This window comes from Phascolarctos cinereus, unplaced genomic scaffold, assembly GCF_003287225.1.
Source record: "Phascolarctos cinereus isolate Bilbo 61053 unplaced genomic scaffold, phaCin_HiC Scaffold_5;HRSCAF=322, whole genome shotgun sequence".
Taxonomy (NCBI): domain Eukaryota; kingdom Metazoa; phylum Chordata; class Mammalia; order Diprotodontia; family Phascolarctidae; genus Phascolarctos; species Phascolarctos cinereus.
The window spans coordinates 466,161,951-466,181,023 of NW_027555958.1; the positions used below are offsets into that span (position 1 = coordinate 466,161,951).

The 19,073-nt window shown below is 41.9% G+C and overlaps 1 long non-coding RNA gene across 1 annotated transcript; it reads right to left on the bottom strand.

Moving 5' to 3' along the window:
* Positions 1-1,956: 1,956 nt before the first annotated feature.
* Positions 1,957-18,573, bottom strand: LOC144457446 (uncharacterized). The gene is made up of 3 exons (XR_013486750.1): positions 18,362-18,573; positions 11,285-11,723; positions 1,957-3,656 (listed from the first exon to the last, which is right to left on the bottom strand). It is a non-coding gene; the product is annotated as an uncharacterized LOC144457446 (long non-coding RNA).
* Positions 18,574-19,073: the final 500 nt, after the last annotated feature.

Genomic DNA, 19,073 nt, shown 5'->3' on the forward strand with positions numbered 1-19,073 from the left:
CATAATTGATGGCTTGAATTTCTTCATTTGAAATCTATTGTGATGGGAGAGGGTATATCTGGAAATAAAGCTGATACAAAACCAAAGATTATTAACAAAAATATTAAATTAAAAATATTTAAAAGAAAATTGAAAAGAACTGAAAACTCTTTGTTCCTATCGCTTACCCAGTGAAGTCATTTTTGTGAAGCTATAGAGACTGTTTGTTGAGTGTCATACTTTGCCTCTCTTGCAATATGATTTTAAACATTTAATCCTTCTCCATCACACTGATGTCTATGGGCAGATATTTCCAGGGTTTTAGGTGAAGACTGAAGAGTTCCTTTTAAATGGCTGAACCACTTTGCAATTCTAATGAAGGCAACTAGAGGCCTGGAGAGGTGAAGAGCAGAATCTCCTCAGGAAATGCTGGCCACTGATTTTTTTTTCTTTCTACCATCTTGATCAGATATCTCCTCTACACTAACCCTAAGCCACTCAGAAGCTGCTGGTTTGGGTTGTTTACACTGAGTTTGCTTGAATTCTCTTAAATGAGAGATAACATCAGAGCCCAGACCTCATTTCCTCTACCTTGATGTTGCTACTGGAACCCTCCCATAGGTGAAATGTACTTTGACTTCAAGGTTGTTTGAACAATGGAACTACTAAGGATATTTACCTCTAGTGCCTGAAGAACTGGGTCCCAGTCACTCGATATTTCTGTTCAGTGATTTCATTACTTTAGTTTTTTAAGTTCCCCTTCCTGCTCTCAAATGGATTTTCTCATCATAGTTGACTTGACAGGAGGGTTCCATTTCCATGCTGTCTCTGAAGTAAGAAGACTCAAGTTTAAATAATGTCCCTCCCGTGCGACCTGTGTGGCTTCTGGGAATCACTTAAGCTCTTTTGGCCTCATTTTGCTCATCCATAAAATGAAGGGGTTGAACTCGATGGTCAGTAAAACTGTCTAACATAGCAAATGATGGAGTATAGAATAGTTGTTGTTCAGCCATGGCCAACTCTTCTTGACCCTATTTGGGGTTTTCTCGGCAAACATACTGGAGTGGTTTGCCATTTCATTTTCCAATTAATTTTACAGAAAAGGAAACTGAGGCAAACAGGGTGAAGTGACTTTCCCAAGGTCACACAGCTAGGAAGTGTCTGAGGCCAGATTTGAACTCAGGAAGATAAGTCTTCCGGACTCTGGGCCTGATGCTTTATCCATTGCACCACCTAGTGGCCCATCTGTAGTAAAGAAGTGGGTTCCAATGTCAGTCTTTTGGAAATAACTGCTCTTTGGCAAAATACTCTTGGAAAAGAAATTGCCTTACAGACCAAATGCTCTCTACACGCAACAGAAGCCATTAACAGCATAGTTACTTAAGCCATGCATGGCTTTGTCCGTTCCCTCCCCCCCTCCTCACATATACCTTTATTCCAAATGCAGATTTAATTTAGAGTTACGCATTTAATATTTAGCATTATTTGCAAACAGGTTTTCTGTCTTTGCTGAGTCTTCTCTGGATAAAACATTCTGGATTTCTTTGAGTATTCCACATGTCATGAAACTGAGAGGCAATTTCTGAGGGCTAAAGAACAGGCTTTAAAGTCTCTCTTAGCATGAAATCTAGGATTCTATGCCATGGCCCCTACCTTGGAGGAATTACCAATAAACAGTGGAGTGTGTGCAAGACCTGCTGTACTTATCTCTGTGTTTGAAGGCAAGTGACCTGGCTTTTAATCCCACCTCTGCCACTTAGTAGCTCCACCATCTCAGTTCTATGATTAAATGATCAATCTGGCCCTACTGCCTGTGTGACCCTGGGCAAGTCACTTATCACGGTCTGCCTCCGTTTCCTCATTTGTAAAATTGGCTGGAGAAGGAAATGGCAAACCACTCCAGTGTCTTTGCCAAGAAAACCTCAAATGGGGTTACAGAGAGTCAGACATGACTGAAAGAACTGAACAACAAAATGATTGTCATTTAATAAATTATCATTTAATTCAAGTTATTTAATCTCCCTAGGCCTTAGCTTTCTTGTCTATAAAATAGATGGTCAGACTGATGGTCTCTGAGGTCCTATCTAGCTCTAATATATGATCCTTCATAAGAATATAAATCTAGGATAGTGTTATGAAAAAAATCACTGAACTAACTTTGAGGCAGGTCTGACAATAGCTGGGTGAATGAATGAAGGAACGAATAACAAAGCATTTCTTAAGAACACCCCGTACGTCAAGCACTGCGGTAAGGTTTGAGGATACAAATACAAAACAAAAGATAGCGCCTGCCCTTGAGGAGCTTGCACTTTTGTAGGAGAAAACTTTCTGGTCTTTCTTACTGGAAGAGGAGCAAAATGATGTCACCATGTCAAGTACCGTGCGTCTGATGGTGGTTGATCAGGCTAATAGGAGCTCAAAAGGCTCTACCACAGGCTGGGCACGAAGAGTCCACGTGAACATTTAGAGTAGAGATGTCTCTAAGTGTGTGCATTCTTTTGAGCTATTGCAATTCTGCTTTGCTCGTAGAGCACAGTGCCTTCTTTAACAGGCAATCCAGGCCGGGCAGTCTTTTGCCGGTGTCTCCTGTGTCTCACAATTGATTCCAAAGCTCTTCGGGGAGACTTGGAGAGTGTCCCTGTAGAGCATCTTCAAGAGAAGAAATCACGTACCAAGAACAGTGGCCTGGGACTGGGATTTTGGCGGGAAAGTGGAAGGGTGGAGAAGGAAACAATAGGGGAGTATATTGACGCACCCCTTCTGGTAGCAGTGGCTATATTGATTTGATTTGATTATGGTCCCAGAATTGGAAGACTTGTATGAGGTGAGGGGGAGGGAGGGAGTGGGGAAGGCGACTATTAGAGGTGTGCAAAAGGCACTTGTTGAAAAGATGTCTGGGAAGTTAAGCGTAATCAGTTATTTAGTTTTTACTTGGAGATTCTCCCATTTGCCTCCCTTCCCGCGTCTCTGTCCGACCTCCTGCTGTCCTCCTTTCCTAGGCTTCTTTACCCAGCACCCTCATACCGACCTAATCCCAACAGTACGGTACCTCTCCTTCTGATCAGGAAGGCACTTTGAAAAGAGGATGCTTCTAAAGGTGAACTTCTATTGATGCTTTGTGCTTGCATAACTTTCATTTATCAGTGTGGTGTCATCCTCCCTCCCCCAGCCTAACCCCTTCATTTGCATTCATTGGCTGAGCCCCCCAGGGGACAACCACCAAGGTTCAAAATACTCTATGGGTCTGAATTCCTAAAACTCTATCTCACAAGCCCCACGTGGTACTCTCACCGTTACTAGTCAGCCAGGTGGCACCGTTAGGTCATAGCAAATACCTTTACTGAATGTTATCTATGAAGAGCAGTGGCAGACTCCTGCCCCGTACCCAAATCTGGGCTCACTTTCCCACAAAGTTAAAGAGTATCTGTGAGAAATGGAAGCACACGCGTAGAATATACTAGCAGAGATGTATCTGTAGCATGAACCCACAGTCTAGGAAGATTCCCACCTCTGCCATTGCGTTTTTCTTATGGCTGCCCCCATGGCAGCAGCTTCTGCACTGTTTCCATGCTGGGTTTGTCACTGAGCAGGGCTCCCTGGGCCTGTTGATTTTCAGTCCAACTTAATTGCACAGCTGGATTCTTTGGGTGTCTCTTGGGTAAATGCAGATGCTGTTGCTGGAAGGGGCACAAAAGAAAAGTCAAAGAGTTAGTCTTTCTCAAGAGCTTGGTTCTTCCTACACAGCTGCCTCTCTTGTGCAAGGATTGCCGGAGATGACTCCCAGACTGACTCACTGGAGAGTGCGCTGACTTTTTAAAGGCCAGGAGAGATATGGCTAACACCTCTTCTAACCAGTGAGGAGCGGCCATATCATTCCGTCAAATATGATTAAAGAATTTCCTTATACTTCCTAAAGGAGTCCTTCGGTACAAACACTGAAAACACTTAAGCTTCTTTTTTTTTGTTTTGCTTTTAGGCAATTGGGGTTAAGTGACTTGCCCAGGGTCACACAGCTAGGAAATATCAAGTGTTTGGTCTGAGGCCGCATTTGAACTCAGGTCCTCCTGACCTCAGGCCGGTGCTCTATCCGCTGAGCCACCTAGCTGCCCCAACACTTAAGCTTCTTATAGAAGTAAGAATGGGTCACTCCCAGTTTCTCACATTTTAGTCTCAGAATAGGTCACTCTAAATGTGAGTCATTTGAGGTTTCATGCCCTTGGCAAACTTTGAAGGCAGCCTTCAAAGTTTGAAAGGGGAAAAATACAATTGCTCAAAGTTTGAAAGGGGCAAAACCTTATCACCTCATCTTCTGTTACTTCCCCCTACATCCTGTAATTACGTCAAGTGAGTGGGGGAGGAGTGGGGCACATACAATTCGTCAGGGTCACACAAAGCAGTATAACTTTCCCCTTTCTTCCACCATTCCTAATAACAAAGAATGAAAAAAGCACGAAGTGGGGAAAACAGTTCAGCAAAACTAATTCAACATACCTAACAACAAAGAATGAAAAAGAATGAAGTGGGGAAAAAAGTTCAACAAAACTAATTAGCATATCAACCAAGCATAACAATGTATGTAATTTCCTACAACCATTGTCCCCGACCCATTCTGCAAAGAAGGGATGAAGTTACATTTTCATAAAGTGTATACTTACTAATTAAAAAAAAAACCCAACCTGCCTCTTAGAGTAGTTTTAGGCAGCGTAACAAATTAAAGGAGAAAGCTATGTGGGGGAAACTATTTCTCTGGTTGTAGTTTGTCCTTCTTTCTCGAAAAGGACCATGACATCAGGAAGGTGATGCTGTGACTTACAAGTGAATCGGATCTAAGTGAGGGAGGACTGTGCAAAGTCACCAGCCTCAGTCTCTCCTCCAAAGCCATCTGGGTCCAGTGGCCAGATATAGATCATTACGACTGGAGATGGCCCCAGAAGAGACACACAAAAGACAAGAGGGGAGTCTTGAGGCTGGTCCAAGGGGTCAGCTATCCTTCCTTCACCTTTTGTGTTTTACAAGTTTTTCTCTTGGCCTTTTCATCTTGTTGATTCTATGAAAGATCTATTTTGGGGGCGTTTGTTTTGAAATACTCCACAGCAGTGATGCTGAGACTCCAGCCAGAGGCTGTCTGTAACTGATGTTCATTTGTTCACCTGATTAGCCTGGCCTGTGTTCCAGCAGTAGCGTGAATTCATGCATAGAGTAGGCACTTAATAAACGTTAGCTTCCCGCTTTGATCTGGATCTCTTCTTCTGTCACTGCAATTCATAACCTAAAATCACATTTTATCTGTTTTAGAGATGGAATGCCCACCCCTGCTGGTTCAAAGGTCCTTCAAGGTATCAAAGTAAGATGAAACATGGCTCCCTATAGGCACTGGATATATAGGGACAAAAATGGAGGGCAGTGTCTGCCTTTAAGGAGTTATATTTTTCTTCCAAAGTGTTCTATAATGTTTTTTATTCCACGGTTGAAGCCCTTTAAACAACAAAATAATGTGTTGTGAATCCCCAGGGTAATTTAATATAGTATTCATTATATTCTTTCAGCTTTATTCATTAAGTTCTTACAATAACTACAATGTTAGCTTTTGCCCCCAACAGCTCCAAATGAAAATAAACGTTTGTAATTACAATTATGAAGTGTTCTCTTTATAATTATGAAAACTCCAAATGTAAAATTCTAAAACTCTAATTATAAAATAATTATGACTATTTTTTGTAGTAAATTCTGTAAGAATTAAAAGAATACAGCAAGACCTAATATGCTTATTATTATCTATATGACTTCATTCCTATTTTTATAAAACTTTGTTGAACATAAACAACTTTTCAATTAAAGAAGCCACAACTTGGAAGGTGCTTAACATAAAATAATAACATTTTATAAACTTAATTATGATGTTGGACTTTTTTATTTGAATAAATGTTTGCAATGTGTGGCTCAACATGAGATGAACAAAGTCTTAAATCTAGTTCCGCATCAAGTTTATTTCTGAATTTTAATTTAAAAGAAGAATAAAATGAAAATCTTCACTCACACAACTATGCGGTGAAAAACGGTAGGAGAATTTTATAAATTCTCTTGCTGAGATATGGACATTCACTTTTTTTTAGCCACTTAACCAATCAGTGAAAAGGAAGAGTTAGTCATGATATAAAATATTTACTTTTCTTCTGGCTAATAACAAACATTGTATTAATAATAAATTTCTTGAAGTTCAATTACATATAGGAGAAGATTACCTTACTGTTATACTCTTCTAAAACTGCATGACCTTTTAAGGAGTTGGGTCTCAATAGAAATAGGAGGAAAAGAATGGGTTACAAATTAATAATTAGTTATTAACATAGTATAATATTAATTCCCATTAATATTATATTATGTGATAATATGTAATATGCATTGTATTGATATATTATGCTATTAATATATTATGTGTGTTTATATAGCACACTTAATATATATTACTACTACTATTACTAAGCTATAAATTTTTCTGAGCTGCTAAAATCTTTTTTTGGGGGCACAGTTGAGGGGTGCTATTCATTAGCAGGTTGAAAAATAGAACTGCTAAGCAATCTTTGGGGAAGCTAGGCAGAACAGTGGATAGAGTGCCAGGTCTGAAGTAAGGAAGACTCATCTTCCAGGGTTCAAATCTGGCCTCACTTACTTGTTAGGTGACCCTGGGCAAGTCACTTCACCCTGTTTGCCTCAGTTTCCTTATCTGTAAAATGGGCTGGAGAAGGAAATGGAAAGCCACTCCAGGATCTCTGCCAAGAAAACTCCAGATGGGGCCATGAGGAGCTGGACACGACTGAAATGACTCAACAAGCAGTCTTTAGGCCAGTTTCCGTTCATGGGAAAGCTGAGGCGGCTCTCAGACTATGTGAATGGACTGGATATCGCTGTTATCTCCGGAGTCTGCATCGTACAGCTGATTTGGGGAAGCTGAAAGACAGGGACATCGCTGCATTTGTCAGTTACGCATGTATCAGGAGGTGTGTGTGGGACTGAACAACGGCTCTCCTGCTGCTAACCATAGCTGGTTTGCTCTTGATGCTGTATCGCTAATGCATGCAATACACCTGCTGCCTGAAACAGCGCCCACGACATTGTTGAGGAGCGCTCTTTGTCTGTCCTTTATGGTCAACCGATGCACAGAATGAAGACAAAGGAGGCCAGAATCCAGGCCTCACTTAATAGAAACTCATGGATTCATTGCCTGGGAAGGCGGTGGGGTCACCCCTAGAACTGTAGGCTACTGTTGCCTTATGGGAAATAACTGTTTCTGTCTTGGCAAAGAAAAATAATATAAGTTTCTCAACTGGAAGCAAGTGAGCACATCTGGTCTGAACAACTGCAATCTAAGTTCTCTTTGACAAGAAACCTGGGGAATTTGGGGGGACTGTGGAGGTGCTAAACTGGCTCAACTCTGAAAACATCATTGTGGGGCATCTCCTGGGGAAACCTTATTTAAACCGTGGGCTCTGTCCTTAACAGCAGCCACGGGACCAAGAGGGTTTCAGAAAAGAATGAGACTGAGTTACATCACCTAAAGCAAGAGACCTTTATGATAAGACATTTCAATGCACCCAGGGGGTGGTTCTTTCATTCATTCATTCATTCATTCATTCATTCATTCATTCATTCATTCAACAAGTACTTAAGACATGCCTGCTATGTGCCAGGCACTACACTAAATGCTAGGAATGTCAAAACAGTAATGAAATAGTCCCTAGTCTCAGGCAGCTTACATTCTATTTAACCATAGAATGAAAGAAATATAATAATTATAATAGAAAGACTATAATAGAAATCATCATATAATTGTAATGGGAAAGCAGGAAGGATGGAAGGAAAGCAGGAAGGAAGGAAGAGAGGGAAGAGGGAGGGAGGGAGGAAGGTAGGGTGGATGGATGTGTAAAGAGAATGGACTGGATCCCATGACTTCTGAGGTCCCTTCCAATTTGTGATGAAGATGCTATGGCCCTATGAAATAGGGGGTGTCCCAAAAATCTTAGTGCAGCTCTAAGCTATTCAAGCTCAGTACAATAGCTTACAATGGGGCTGAGATTCAGGGAACAACCTGTATAAAAAAGTTAATCCAGATGATAAACACTGGGACACGGGGAGAGTCAGCTTAGGCCCCTGAAGTAGGTGGCACTCGAATGAGTCTTGAAGAAAATCAGGGGTTCTAAGTGGCATGGAGGAGGAGAGAATGCATTGCAGGCATGGGAAGCAGCCTGGGCAAAGGCAAGAAGGAAGAGGATGGGAAGTCATGTAAAAGGGATAGCAAGTAGACCATTTTGTCTGAAACGTAGAGCTTGTGTGCATTGGTAATGTCAAATATGGAGGGAAGATAGGCGGTAGCTCGGTTGTGAAGGATTTTTAATGCCAGACGGAGCAGTTTGAATTTGACCCCAGAGGAAAGATGGATTCACTGGAGCTCCTTGAGCAGAGGAATGACGTGGTCAGACTTATACTTTAAGAAGATCAAGATTAAATCACACGCGATAAGAAGAACACAGCCTCCAGGAGTGAACAACTCCCTCCCCCAAGATGATCAGCCACTACTTTGTAATCTATAAATTTAGAAAGTTGCCTGGAGCTCTTTGAGGTTAAATGACTTGCCCAGGGTCACACCACCAGGATGTGTTCATTCTGACTCTAAGGTAGACTGGTTCTCTAACCATTATACCCCCATTGCATTTCGATCAAAAGCATACCTTATACTTTGATTATTTCATACCTCATACTTTGAGGAATTTCTTTTTGTTAACTAATAAGCATTTGTTTCCTCTCTCTTCCACCTCTCCCCAATCCAATGTGGGGGTGGGGGAAGCAAATCTAAACCCATGAAAGGAATATATAAGTTCAAGCAAAACAAATTCCTTCATTGGCCTTTTGTCAAGTTACATACTTTATTCTACATTTTGAGTCCATCACTTTTCAGTCAGGAGGGTGATATCATGATTCATCATTGGTCCTCTAGAGTTATAGTCAGCTACCACCTTGATCAAAATTTTGTTCCCTGGAATCGTGGTTAGTTATTGTATTAATCAGAATTCTTAAGTCTTTCCACGCTGATTGTCTCTGTAACATTGTTATTATTGTAGAAATCACTCTTCTGATTCTGCTCCTTTCACTCTTCATCAGTTTATACGTGTCTTCCTAGGTTTCTTTGAAACCATTCCCTTCATCATTTTTTTATGGCACGATAGTATTCCATCACCTTCATATACTAGAATTGGTTTAGCCATTACTCAATTGATGGGTACCATGCCAATACAAATAGAGCGTCTATAAACATAACTCAAACTTTTGAAAGTGAAATGTTTAATTACTTGCTAGAGTGCACTTAAAAACTAGCAGTGACATTAAGGTGAACAAAAATAAACAGAGACATTCTTCATCTAAGCAAATAAGAACCCAGTATGTAGGGGAAAGTCCATGGTGACATGACCTGGATTTCTGGTTTGTTCTTGAATTTCCTGACTATCTCACACAAGACATTCCTCAAGACCCTAGAGATGATAGGGCATTGTTTCCACTTCTCATTGGATCCCCCACTTCCTTCTTTCTCAGTTTCCTGTAGGCCAGGACTCATGGGAGTCAATGCAAGAAAATATATGAAGAGCCCTGAGTGTTTTGGGAGAAAGTATTTTCTAAATGCTCAGTTTAAAAAAATGCTCTGATATCATCACATTGTAAAATTAAAAAAATTAATACTATGTAATTCCAATACAATCATGTTATCAGGAATAGTGTTCATTATTTTATGGGCCCATTTTTCTTCTAATTGCCTGTGGTGATGTTTTCTTCCTTCACCATCTATATCTGGTCATAAAACCATAAAAAGGAAGGAGACACTGTTAGGTTGGGGGAAGAATGTTGGTCTTAGAATCAGATGACATGTTGGAGAAGGAGGAGAAGGAGGAGAGAGGGAAGAAGAAATATTATAAACATAATTAAGCAAAACAAATTCCCATATTGTTTATATCCAAAACAGTGTGCTTATTAATTTATCATTTCTCTACCATAAGGAAGGCAACATTCTTCTTCAAAAAGAGCAACTATATTTTTGGGCATATGGGTCCTTTTTCTCTTTTAAAAATCTATATGGAGCATAGGCATGCATCGTTCAGTAACTGTTGGGTCATAATTCTAAGCTGCTTTCCCCAGTGGTTGGACCGTTCACAGTTCCACCAACAATGTGTTTTCCCACAGCCCCATTAACATTTGTCATTTTCCATTTTTGTCAGCTTTGCTAATCTAAGGTGTGAGGTGAAATTTCAGAATTATTTTAATTTGCATTTCTCTACTAATTAGCAATTTGAAACTTTTTTCATATGAATATCAATGATTTGGATTTTTAGACCATTTATCAATTGTGGAATGGCTCTTATTCCTACGAATTTAAATCAATGCATCAACTATTACCAAACATCACACATTCATTTGCTAATCAACAAAGATTTCTTAAACACCTACTATATGCAAGGCACTGTACCAGGATATGTGATCACTGGGGGTAGAGACAGAAACAAAACAGTCCCTAGATTGAAGAAACAATAATGATCAAGAAGCTCCAACATAGTGGCTAGCTAGGCACTGCTTGGCTGATGCCACAGGATGACCTATGCCAGTTCATTCTCTTTACTTTAGAGTCAACTAGGTGGTGCAATAGATAGAGTGCCAGGTCTGGAGTCTGGAAGACTTGAGTTCAAATCAAGCCTCAGACACTATTAGTTGTGGGCCCCTGGGCAAGTCACTTAATCTCTGTTTGCCTCAGTTCCCCCAACTATAAAATGGGGATAATAATAGCATCTACCTCCCCTGGTTGTTGTGAGGGTGAAGTGAGATAATATCTGTAAAGTGCTTAGCACAGTACCTGGCACATAGCAAGCAAAGTGTAAATGTTAGTTATTCTTATAATTATTAATATCTGCCACCATGATTTACCCAGGGTTCAGCTCTGGAGGAAGCCTGACTTCTTAATAGGGGATTTAGGCTCCTCAATGCTTCATTCCACTCCCAAACTTGAATTCTCAAAGAAAGATGCTATTTATGGAGTTGCTAACCATAGAAATGGTTATGGGCTTAAAATCCAGGGTTTTCCTGAATTGGGCAGGAGAGAGAGAGAGAGAGAGAGAGAGAGAGAGAGAGAGAGAGAGAGAGAGAGAGAGAGTAAAAAATAGGTACTGAGTATAGAAACATGAATTGGGTAGTTCATTCCTATGCAGCAAATGAAATGCTAAGCAATAAAAAAATGATAGAATGAGTAGAACAAAATCCAGTAACTTACCACAATTAGTTAGGAGGCTAATATCCAAGACTCATCGGGATACAGTTTCTTTACAAGGCTATTAATTGGTCATCGTGCATTTCCCATTAAGCGCAATCCAATCAAACACCAAACCAGATCTTTCCAGTGGCCTTCTTTTCTCTCTGATGGTGACTCTTTCCTTACCACCATGTTGCTCCCATGGCTGTTGAACCAGAATCTGCCCCAGCTGCTGCCGTAACTTCTCAACACACTTGCAGTCCTTCAACGAGCTTTCAGTGCTCCCAAAGTTGATGCTAATGGAAGGAAACTTACAGGGGAGGCAGAGGCAGGAGCCTCATCATAAGTTTGGCTGATTCAGGTCCCACTCCCTAAGGGAAGCAGTAGCCCCGCTGCTATTATGACGTGGTGGAGAAGGATCTCTTCTTCAGAAACCTTGACTGAAACCAGGTCTTGCTACCTGGAGTGTGGAAGACAAGAAGGCCACCAGTTGAAATCTGCTCTTTCTATTTGGTGTCAGACCTCGTGTATTGATTTTTTAATGAGATATAGACATAGAGAAGATGTACATCCAGTTGTCAGGTGACAAAATGGAGAGAGAACAAGTTAGCTCATTGGACGACAGAGTCAGGTTCTAAAAAGATCTTAACCCATGGGAACCCAATCTAATAAAATGAAAATGAATTGAGATAAATATAAGGAGTAATAATCACCAGCATTCACATAGTACTTTGTGGTTCACAAAACACTTTATGAATATCATTTCAATTAATCCAACAGCCTTGTAAGGTCAATACAATTATTACCATCCCTCTTTTATAGATAAGGAAACTGAGACTGGTGGAGATATATTGCCTTGCCCAGGGTAACAAAGCTAAGTGTCTGAGGTGATATTCAAATTTGTGTCTTCCTAACTCCAAATCTATTGTATAGTCCAAAGGCTTTAACAATTTTATTGACATCTTTTGTTTTTACATAATTTTACATAATTTGTTTTTCATAATTTTTATAACTCTGAAGGCTTTAAAATTTTTATTGACATCTTTTGTTTTTATATAGTTTTACATAATTTGTTTTTTATAATTTTTATAACAGATATGACCTTCTTCAATAACTTTCTGTATGTAAATATTAGGTGAGGCCAAAAAATGAGGACAGGTAAGCTTGACAAAGACTTTTGCCCTTGTCATGGAAGAAATCCAGTGCACAGTCAAAATTCAGGAGCAAATATTTATAGATGATGAGTTCCTTCAGATATTTTTTGTCTATATATGGCATAATTCTGCCTGAATTAAGTCCTGTAATATTGCAGTATCTTAATGAGATCTGTAACTGCTCAAGAGTTTGACCTAACCATCCAGATAGGAAAAACTAAGTGGATGAAAACTGTTGGTTGCCCATATTAGGAGTAAAGAATATCACCAAGGAAACACATGAACAAAAAGGAACTTTGGCTGGCCACATGACAACAAAAAAGGATGACTGGGGAACAGTTCTGGTGATCCACTGGTGTCTTTATGATCTTAAGAGAAAGTGAGGAAGGCCTTCCTTGAAGCTGTGACCCTGGGCAAATTAGTTAACCTCTATGAGCTCAGTTTCCTCATCTGTGAAAAAAAGGAATTGGGACTCGATAACCTCTAGGTTCCCTTTTAGTTCCAAATCTGTGCTCTCTCGATCCCATAACCCTTTGCCTCCAGCACACCAGGCATGGTTACAGGAGGCCTTGGACAAAACCCACAAAGGATGGATATCAAAGGATGGAATGTGATCTGGGTGGAACCTCCAGACCAATATGACCTGAGGTCTATTTGAGCTCTCTTTCAAAACCTATGACTGGGTGTGTCGAGTCAAGGTGGCAGAGTATCAGGAAGAAGTGAAGTTGAGGTTCTCACCACTCATTCAAACAGAATTAGAAAAAGCACCAGCCTGCATTCTAATCAGGAAATCCAAGAAAAAAATCACAGTGAATCATTTTTCTGACTCAGGTCACCGTAAGAAAACTAAAAGAGAGTTCCTTGAAGGCTGGGAAGGGGATCTAGTAAGAAACAGTAGCGCATTCCAGCATAGGGAGGGACTGTAGCAGAGTATGAAGAGCCACCCATCACATACAGGAGAGCTGCAGCTAGGTGCAGAAACAGGTGCCAGCTGGCATTTTTATTAGTAACTACCAAGTTAGTGGTCAGCTAGGCAGCACAGTAGATCGAGTGCCAGGCTTGGAATCATGAGGACTCATTTTCTGAGTTCAAATCTGGCCTCAGACACTTAGTAGCTTTGCGACCCTGAACAAGTCACTTAAACCCTATTTGCCTCAGTTTCCTCATCTGTAAAATGAACTGGAGAAGGAAATGGCAAACCACTCCAGTATTTGTGCCAAGAAAACCCCAAAGGGGGTCACGGACAGTTGGACACAACTGGAAAACAATTTCACGCATGGAGAGAACATGGTACAATAATAATATTCAGTTACATTCATATGCTACAATATGTTGCATCATTTTTTGTTTCCATTTCTTTGAACATCTAAGCCATCCAGTCCAGGCAGTGGCATCACTGGGTCAAAGGGGGTGAATGTTCTAGTCTCTAGTTTCAATACCATTTTTACACTAAATGTTGGCCTCCAGGCATACTCACCATTATGTCTTTGTATCCTGTGTTTCCTTTGAGATTCTACCCAAGTACCACCGTCTACATGAAACCTCCCCTGATACCCTCAGTTGCTGCAGACCTCTCCATCAAAGTCAGCTTTTATCTAGTTTGTCTATACCTATATATGTATGTTTCTGCTCTCCAATAGATTGGAAGATCCATGAAGGCAGACTGTCTCACTTGTATCTTTGTCTCCCCAGCACCTAGCACTGTGCCTGGCATGCAGTGGGTGCTTAATAATTGCTCCTTGATTTGGGCGAACTGATTGAACTCCCCATGAGGCTGACACTACTGTTTTGACTAGGAATAGGATATGCAAGCACATCCTGTGTACATTGAACTGTGTACATTGAAAAGGAAAACGCCCTCCAATCCTTCAATCAATCACTCCGTCACCAACTGTTTATTGAGCATGAGGCACTGAGGATCCAAAAATCCAAATGAAAGCCCCTGCCCTTTATGTGGCGGGGAAACAAAGCCGTGCCTTAGGGCAGACAGTCAGAGCCATAGCACTGAGTTGGGCCCATCCCTAGTCCAAAAGGGTTTCTCTGTGAAAGACTCCAGAAGGTCCTCCGGAGGCCAGTCTCTCTGGGGAAGAGGCCCTGGAGGAAGTCACAGCTGGGCTCAAGGGATCTCCTAATGTTTGCTATTTCTTGGGCATTTCCTTTTCAACATCAGGGTATGCTTTTAGACTGAGATAAACAGAAGAAAAGAAGGAGAGCCACATGCGTGCAGCTGTCACATCATGTGCTGGATTTCTGCATCTTTTATGAGCACTTGTTGACATAACTAACCATAAGTCAATTCAATTCAACAAACATTTATTAATCATCTTCTATAGGTAAGGCTAAGGACTGGATACTAGCAATACGAGGACAAAAATAAGTCAGTCGCTTCTCTCCAGGTGTTTACATTCTCCTTGAGGAGATGTGTGTCCACAGATAAGTAAATACAAAGATTTTACAAAAAAAATACAAAGTAATTTCAAGATGGAGAGAGTGCTATTAGTTGACGGGACCAGAGAAGGCCTTAAATAAGGAATGTTCCTGGGCTATCTTGAAAGAAGCTACTTAAAATAGAACTGAAGAGGGCATGAGGTCCAGACCATCTGGGCAACCAAGGGAGTCTGAATGTGGAGTGCTGTGAACAGCCTGAGTCTCCCAGCCTCTGTGATGAACCTGGCAGGCCCATGAGGTTGTGTTCTTTTGCTGAAGCCTTTTTTTATTTAGTCACCATCAGTCATCACACACTTACCATTTACTTTATTAGATTAAAGTTTTATTAGTTTTTTTATGTGTGAAGGGAGGGTTCTGCCCCCCTCCCATTAACCCAATTGCAGAAGGCTTAGACTTGCTCTAATCAGTATGACCCAGCTGGGGAGGAGAGAAGCCCAGCCATTGGATATCATCAGACAAGGCCACACAGGAAGAGTCAGACACTCCTCTGAACCTATGTATACTAGGCTTGAGGGCTTCTTGAGGAGGCAGATCCTTTCACTCATAAAATAGGACAACAAAGTGGGGAGATTTAGTCCTATAGGGATGTTATATGTATATACACACACACACACACACACACACACACACACTCTATAAAGCAGGTGAAGACCTTGTGAACTTGGAAAGGTCACAGCATCTGGACTGTCCATCTGCCTTGCAGCAGAGTCCACTGGAGCCAGCAGCAAGCTCTCTTGCCTCATATCTGCAGAACCCTGCAGACAGCTACACCTGAAGGAATCTTCATGAGGGCCACGTGAAGGGAGAAGAGGACTGCCAATTTCAGGAGCTGTGTGTCTCTCCTTTGGCCACAGGAATCTTATGTTTCAACGCTCTCTCCCTCTGGGACCTTGCATCTATGGAAGAGGAGAATGTATAGTTTGGGGAAATGCTTCTATTAACAACTGCAACTAACTCAGGCTAGTTAACTGATAATCCATGAGAAGCACACAGGGTGGGGGCTGGGGGCAGACTCAAAGCCACCTGTGGCCCTTTGGTGGAATCCAAACTTCACAGAACAAATGTTATAAGGGTTTGTGAACTGAGCTGCATGCTAGGATTTGTGGTTCCACGTTCCTGATCAGCCCTGAACTGGAAGGAATAAACAGGTTGGAGGAACAAGACTTGAAATCTCATTGTTTTTGGTCATTAATGAACTGGTCTTGCCAGAGTCTTGGGAGAGGCTCCTTTCTTCGGGGGAACCTGGAGAAAGGTGGTGTTTCCAGGACAGTTCTTCAGTGAGCTCTGCTCTCTAGTGGACACAGTGAGGTTGCATGTGCCTGGCTGATGAATCACCTCTGAGACCAGACGCAACGTCTGCCTCTTAATGAAAGCTGCCATGGCAAGATGGGCAGGCGAGCATGCTGCTATTGCTTCTGCAGAGAAGAGACATGTTGGAGTGCAGTGGGGAACTGACGAAAATCAAAACACATTCATTCCCATCTTGTGAAAAGCCGGGTGAGCCAGGGAATGAGAGCTGGAACCTTGGGGGTCCCAACCTGGCTTGAGTCCACTCAGCTGTCACTGCAGAAGATGCCACTCTGTGCCAACTGGAAACTTGCATATGGCTATGCAATGGTGAAATGCACTTGGGAGCCAAGGGGATATGGAAAAGGAAAGGAGAGCAGCCTGAGACTGGAGTCAGAATACCGCGGGATCGTGGACTTGAATGCACCAGAAGGGACTTCAGAGGTCATCGACCTCTAGTCCAATCCATTCCTTTTCCATAGGAGCAAACTGAAGCCCAGGGAGAGAAAAACATTTGCCCTAGGCTATGTAGTAAGTGGTAGAGCTAGGGTTCGAAGGCGTGTGCTCTGACACCAAATTCATCACTCTTTCTACCCTACTACAGAGGGCCGGAATGATGTCTTTGTTATTGACCATCAGTGTGATGCAGGGCAAGTCTCTTCTTGCTTTTGAATCTCAGTTACCTCTTCTATAAAAAAGAAGAGTTGGACCAGAGGACCTCCAAGGTCCCATCCAGCTTTGTCAATGATCTTATGACTTACTAGACTCATCTATATGAAAGCACCCAGGCTTCAACAGAAATACTGCTAGTATTCCCCAAGTAAAGGCTGTCCTATAAATTAGCCAGGAAATTATATCAGTCCAGCTTCTGTGACCAGATGTGTCCACACTGTTCAAATAAAGATCCCTGATAAGCGGCACTTTACAGAGGCATCAATCAAATAATCAAATATTTATTTATTAAACATCATCTGTGTGCCAGGCACCTTGCTAGACACCGGGGGCAAAAGTACAAAGAAAGGACTGACTATAACAGGAAATAAGCCTATGGTAGGGAATGGGAAAGATGATGCGGTGGCAAAATGATAAATTTAGATCCAGAAGTGGCCAGGGGGATAGTCTAGTCAAAGTCCTTGACTTGACAGGGGAGGCAACAGGCTTAGGAAGATCATCTCACCCAACCTTTTCAGTTCCTCCCTAATTCATGAAAAATAAATGGATTGATGCCTTCTGTTTTTGTATCACAGCCATTCTGCCTTGCTCTCCTGCCTCAATCAAACCCTCCCTCATTAAAAAATAAGAAAAACCAAAGAGTAAAATGACCGCATGTGGCCGTGACCTGCACATCTGGCTGATAGAAAGGAAATACATGTCTTTATATGTTTCCTGGGACTGAAATGTGTGATTATAATTACCCAAGAGTTGGTCTTCACTTATAATAATAATGATGATAGTAACTAACATTTCTATAGTGCTTACTGTGTGCCTGTACTGTGCTAAGTGCTTTACAACTTATATCTCATTTGGTCCTCACAACAGCCCTAGGGTGGAGGTGCTGGTATCATTCCCATTTAACAGTGAGGCAACAGAGGCAGATAGAGGTTAAGTGACATGGCTGGGGCCCAGCTACATCTGAGGCTAGATCTGCACTTGGGTCTTCCTGACGTCAACCCAGGGCTCTATCCACTGTGGAGCCACCTCACTGGCTGGTGCTCCTGGTTCTGCTTACTTCATGCTGCATCAGTTCTCACCTGTCTTCTTATGTTTCTCTGAATCCTTGTATTTGTCATGCCATACAGCACATTTCCACTTCATTCATCTATTCTACCACAATTTGTTCAGCCATTGCCAAGCTGGCTGGGCACCCACTTCATTTCCAGTTCTTTGTAACAACAGCGACAACAAGCAAAAGCACTAGTGTGCCTATGTGGGCACATCTGGTTCCTTTTCTTTCTCTCCCATCTTTGACATCCTTGGGGCACATGCCCAGTAGCAGGACCCCTGTGTCACAACGGATGAACAGCTAACTCACTTCTCTCAGATAACTGACCAGACTAATAGCTAACTTTTGTAGAGTGCTTTAAGATTTGCAAAGTACTTTGCCTATATTTTCTCTTTGATCCTCATAACAACCCTAGGAGGTAGATGCCATTATCTTCCCCATTTTACAGCTAAGGAATCTGAGGCCGAGAGTTGTTAAGTGACTTACCCAGGGTCACACAGATAGTGTCTGAGGTTGGATTCAAGCCCAGGTCTTCCTGGCTCCAAATCCTGGGGACTCTGCCTCCTCTGCCTAGTTTCTTCAAATGGTTTTACCTCTTTCGTTTTAGAGATGAGGAAACTGAAAGTCATGAAGAGGAAGTGATTTGCCCAAGTTGTAAGAGTCCAGGCTAGACTTCAAATTCAGTGTCTTTGGCTTGTTCTGGGCTCTTTCTTTTGAGCTGCACTGCCTCTCTATGGTGACCCAAGCCTGAGATGTGCCAGGACCTTGGGCCTTCTGGTGAATCCTCATTGTAAAACCTTATCCAGAGCATTCACGCACAAGGCAGAGATACAACGGAGCCCTCTTCACAGCACCATCATTAGATCCAGGCGATTCATTGCTGTTTGGATGACTGTGTCCAGAAGAGTTTTCCTGTCAATCTGAAGGGTGGGAGGTTTCTAAGGCTGAGCCACAGGGCTCTGTATCTGCTTCTCTTGGGTCACCATCTGCATGTCTGCTCCTTCGTAGTCACCTCTGCTGGATTATCCTCTGACTCACTCCTCCTAACTGCAGCCACTCTCAAGGCTCCCTCTAGGGTCGTCTCCTCTCTTTACACTCTTTCACTTGGTGCCCTCATCAGCTCCCATGATTCACTTATCCCCTCCATGCACATGATTCATGTCTCCAAATGCAGCTCTACTCTTTCCCCTGAGCTTTA